General features: G+C 33.9%; 1 long non-coding RNA gene across 1 annotated transcript; it reads left to right on the top strand.

Moving 5' to 3' along the window:
• The first annotated feature begins 1,464 nt into the window (after positions 1 to 1,464).
• LOC109621029 (uncharacterized) lies at positions 1,465 to 2,567 on the top strand. The gene is made up of 3 exons (XR_002201626.3): positions 1,465 to 1,723; positions 1,899 to 2,030; positions 2,447 to 2,567. It is a non-coding gene; the product is annotated as an uncharacterized lncRNA (long non-coding RNA).
• Positions 2,568 to 5,900: the final 3,333 nt, after the last annotated feature.

The following is a 5,900-nucleotide window of genomic DNA, read 5'->3' as shown; positions in this document are numbered from 1 at the left end:
ATAAAATATCAGATTTTATACCATGGTGTCAATTTCAAATCATGTGCTATAAATTATAATGCTATCATATGAAATTTCATCCCTATGCCATGTTAGGGAATATTCGAAATTTCAAACTCATTGAAATCGAGTACACATGACTTCAAACAAATTTAAAAGTCTCAGAAAATAATCCCATTTCATTGCATCTGATGGATACGGAAGACCCACTCGTTGCTCGCAACAAGATCGTATCAAGTTATATGTGTAATTGTTTGATAGCACATATTTTAAAGATCAAACAAATTTGTTTACTGCATTATCAAGATACAGTATACTTTTCTGCTTCGAGAAATTTATCAGTATGATTTGTATTTCTTTCTTAACAAAATGGATTGAAATTAACCTTTGCAAAATCATTAAGCCATTATTTTGGGCTATTGAGAAAATATGTCAAATTTTCAATTTAACAGGTGTTTGTACTTACTTAAGTTAAATTAGAAGACTAATAGCCTATTAGAGGGGTAAATCAGACTATGATTTAATTCTAACATTCTAGTACACGGCAAACTTTAATTTTCAGAATAGCTCAGAAAAACCTATCGAAGCTAGAGGGTACGGGGCAACACCAGGCCAATCCCATACATGGAGAGTATTACTGTTAATGTTGTTAAGAAGGGGCATGTTGCAAAATTGACCGGTGCCATCGGGCAACAGAAAGAAATACTCAACTTAAGTATCGCAGATCAACCAGGACCAATGTTGGCGATAATAACGGACAATTCCAAGCAACCCAAAATAGGTAGAGATATTAACGATCAGGAATTTTAATATGAAAGGTGGAAAAGTAGCGATGTCCTCTATGACCACTATAATGGGGAGACCGTTTATGAAAATCCCTCCATCAATCATCATGAATGCCTTGGACTCTATTTGGGAACGAAGAAAAATGAACAAAAGAAATCCGCGATACTCCTTATCTTTTCGTTATTTTAGAAACAAGTAAACTTTGAGAACAATCTAAACAATATCTGCAAAAATGAAAAACTGAACTTTTTCTTTATAATATAATTGTGATAAATAGTATTGTGATATGCAGAGGGTGAATACCGTTTTTTTTATGCCCCCCCCCCGGAAATTATTCTGTTTCAAGTGAAGCCTATCAAATTTAACAGATAAAGGATCTTGATCATTTATTACTAGTCTTAAGAGACACAATCTTTTCAAAGTTGTCTTGCAATCTCTTACTAACTCAAAATGGACTATGTACATTATTACTAACATAAAATGAGATGTCGTTAGAACAAACTGCGTTTAATGCGCCATGCGAGAATTGCCGAAGTATTGCGTAGATGGATATTCGAGGGCAGTTTAAGTGGTGGTTATTTTCATCGCCATGACTGCGAGTTAAGGTGGAAGGCTACATCGTCAAAACATGTCTGACGTCCGTTCGAAACGCCATTTTGTTCCGGATTGATAATATTTTGTCGTGGTACAAAATAGCTATACACCGTTAAATTGAACTCTTCTAACGAGGGAGATGATATAGAAATAGTCATCAAAACGCTTATAAGTATGTCAATTTTCTTCCTGTTTAAAGCTTTCAACTAACATTGATTATCAGCTGTTTTGTACGGAAAACGTGGAATTTAAATAATTTACTGTTTCACCGCTATTGGCAATACGTTTTAGTCATGTCATCTGCAACAGACGATCATATATTTGTGACGGATTATCGATATAGGTAAGCAGATATCATATTTTCACTTAAACTATATATATATGTACGATGAATATAAAACGAAAGTACCGAAGTACGATCTCTTGAATTAATCCCAATTTCCCAAATGTAAAACATTTGCAGTAAACTACTTGCATGGAAACTTAGCCATTAAACTAATGTATTTTGATTTAAATAGATAAAGCTAGGTACATGTAGCAATAGCAGTGGAAGCCATTATTTGCAAGCCAGTTGAGGGAAGGACAGAATTTTGAAAAGGAGCATGTTTTTCATTTCCACACGTACATGTGTATCACTATGGACATATAATGTATAATTAATATGCGTATGGTTGTTGTTTATAATTGCTATTGTATATAAAAAAGTAAAAGACAATTTCACTACTAATATTTTGTTTTGAATAGTTAAATATATATAATGCGTTTATCAAAAATATAACTTTTCATCTTCAAATATCATCATAAGCACTAAAAATCTTATATATACACATGTACATATTTAGCATAGACTTGTTCCTTTTTTTTTTTAATTTTTCTTCGTGAATTTTATTAATTAAAAAATGGTCCCAAGATATTTGAGACCATGTAAAATAAAGAAAGACAACTCTTAAACAGGATCTTTCATACCAAGATTTTTGCAATAATTCAGTATTTTCTTTAATTTTTCAATTTCATTCAATTTCTTTTTTTCATCCTATTAACCAATATATATTGTTTATATTTTCAGATTTTTGTGGGGTTTTGTCCAGCAGTTTGCCTTAAAAGAATATTTTTATATTTAAGTTTCATATTTATGTGGATTCCAATTAAAATCATACAAACTTCATTCATGATGATTTTGTCTTTTATTTCTATACTTAATGACATTTCACTTTCATAAGAATTTTAAAACAGAAATGTTTAAAAATATGATAAATAAGGGGTTATCTGGAATCAGACTGATATTTTAAAAATTCTCTAGAAAATAGAGTATTGTATTTTGAGGTCTATTATTGTTGAATATTGTGCATGCAACAAAAATCTCCTACACTTATTTGGTGTAGAGATCCACCTTAACAGCACAAGTTCCTAAATAGCAAGAACAAACAAGAATATAATTCCTGGGTCCCCCGCCGGTCAAGCAGTATACTAGTATCAAGTCTATCGACTAAGGCTATTTAGGAACTTGACCAAGGTATTGGTGATATAAACATTTGGTATAAATTTTATGAAAATCCGTCAAAATTTGTAGGCATGAGAGCGCTTACAAGGTCAATTTTTGGATAAAACGGAGTCATTATTGTGGTCAAAGTCCCATAACTCCAACAAAAAGTATCGACCAATGCTGATTTTCGAACTTGACCAAGGTATTAGTGGTATAAACATTTGGTATAAATTTAATGAAAATCCGTCAAAATTTGTGGGCATGAAAGCGCTTACAAGGTCAATTTTTGGATAAAACGGAGTCATTATTGTGGTCAAAGTCCCATAACTCCAACAAAAAGTATCGACCAATGCTGATTTTCGAACTTGACCAAGGTATTAGAGGTATAAACATTTGGTATAAATTTAATGAAAATCCGTCAAAATTTGTGGGCATGAGAGCGCTTACAAGGTCAATTTTTGGATAAAACGGAGTCATTATTGTGGTCAAAGTCCCATAACTCCAACAAAAAGTATCGGCCAATGCTGATTTTCGAATTCGACCAATGTATTGGTGGTATAAACATTTGGTATAAGTTAAATGAAAATCCGTCAAAATTTATACGCATGAGAGCGCTTACCAAAAAGTGTGACGGACGGACACACGGACCCACAGACGGACGGACGGACACACGGACGGACGGACGCCCGACATTTCTATGTCCCCGCACCGCGTTGCGGCGGGGGACAAAAAGTACAAAAACACGATCATGAGCGAAAAGAATATATTTAAGAGTCAAGGTAAATTATAATATACAAATCATTTGGGATGTCAGGGAACTTTTGAAAACGTGTCCGGAGCTTAAACGCTATATTGATGAACAGCGCCGAGAGCATCCCATAAACATCGTTCGACTCTAACACAATCGGCTATCCGCGAACAGAAAATATTTGGCGCCGGCGAAGTTATATTCGTGTGCCTGACCATCTGCCCGATAGATTTCAAGAAATGTCATCAATTTTTTGGGTAATGCCGTGTACCGTTTAAATGACTTCTCACAAGAAACAGTTAAAAAAATTAATTTGAGTGAAACACCACGACGACTATTGGTCGAAATGGTGCTTCCCCTCTTTTAAAATGGTTTCTAGACCACGATCTTATTGATTTGCACGTCTAAAAGTGATCGATTTTTCCCCAATATTCTGTAATTCAGATTTTACGAATTGCGCGTCGACGCGGTGATAGGGATCCGTGAATATTTGCAGATACGATGAAACTCATCTGGAACAGTGCTTATGGATCAAACATTATAAACAAAGAAAACCATACAGACATTTATTACTGCATGTCTTAAGAAAAATTATGGTATTTTATACCTCTAACCGAACTGAACAATGACCATTTCGAGAAAGAGTTCGCTAAAAATCAAATTTCAATTTAGATTTACCTATACAAATAGGTTAAACAATGATTTTTCTGACTTATTTTCAGATGCTGAAGATATTTTAAAACTTGAAGACTTGTGTTCTTTTTGCAGTAGGTTTATTGGTAATCGTTCTAATTACCTTCGACATATGGCATCCCACTCACAAAAACATGATTGTGAAGGTTGTCAAAGGAAGCGTCATAAACAAAATGCTTGCAATAAATTTGCAAAGTGGGGAAAATATCTGTGCGATCGATGCGGACATGAATTTGATCAACAACCACTATTCCAAAAGCATATAGACTCTGATCATCTGAATGGAGATTCCATTATTTCTTCATCACTTTTGAACAATGATGATCGGGCAAATTGTTTGAATCAAGAAGAAGTATCTTTTGCTAACGTTCCTTAGTCAGATAATACTTATCGTTTCCATGGTGGACGGTCGTCAAATATTTGGAATCATGCTACAAAAGATGTATCTGTTCTAAACAACAATGTCAATAAACACTATATTTTCCCATCAAATGAAAACAATCTTGACTTATTAACATTTTTGGCGAATATTCATGACCAAACTGTGCATCATCTTCAAAAACGTGGCCATACTTTAAAAAAAGTGGTACTTGAACGTTCATGTAACCATGCAAAGACAAAATGGTGTGGTTTTAAAAGAGAGTGCATCCTACTTTAAAAGTAAAACCTATACGCTATTGGATGTAAATGATAGCTTAAACGATGAAGTTGATAATGCTTATCAAAGTTTATATAAACATTTTGGAAGTGTACAATGAACGTAGATCAGGATGGTCGTTAAAGCAAAAAAACCATCTTGAAATAAGTTCGGCAGTGTACGATCCAATTCTTGGGAGAACCTTCTTTACAACACCAACAAAAATTAAACGTATAAGAGCTGTAGTCAACATTGATAATGTTGATGATAAATGTTTTTGTTGTGTGTCTAAGCAGCACTGCATCCGGTTGGAAAACATCCAACGGGTATCAATCTATCTAAAATACCAACATGAACTTAATTTGCAAGGAATCAAGTTTCCTATGACAAAACAACAAATTCCTCGATTTGAAGCTCAAAACTACCTATCCATCACAGTTCTTGGATATGATGAAGACGAAGAACATTTTTATCACATCTACACATCTTCTGTAAAGAACACTCGTCTTGAAGTGGAGCTATTACAACTTAAGGTATCCGATGTACAATTGACCAAAAAATGATGCCTGGTAAGGTATATATTCAATGTACTCGTTTGACAGGTAAGGATATGTCGTTTCTAAAAATAGATGTTTTTCCCGCCAAATCACTATGGGGAAGTAACTCTAGCTCTGCAAATCACGCATGGTAAAATACTACTTTTCTTTGACGAAAACACGTGTAATCATTATTAATATTTATCAAATAAAAATTGCCAACATGTTTGAATAAAAATAAAGTTTTAAAATAAATTAATTACCTTTATCAATATATTTTTAAATTTTGCAAATTTTTTTTACAATGACCATGACGACTCACGCGATTTTTACAGCCCCCCCCCCCCCTCCCCTCCACGTCAGCCGTCGCATTCATAATCCAACGCATCTTCCCGTTACCTGGTAATTTTCCTGTTTTTTATT

This window comes from Magallana gigas, chromosome 1 (genome assembly GCF_963853765.1).
Source record: "Magallana gigas chromosome 1, xbMagGiga1.1, whole genome shotgun sequence".
NCBI lineage: Eukaryota > Metazoa > Mollusca > Bivalvia > Ostreida > Ostreidae > Magallana > Magallana gigas.
This window is presented reverse-complemented; position numbering and strand designations above follow the sequence as displayed.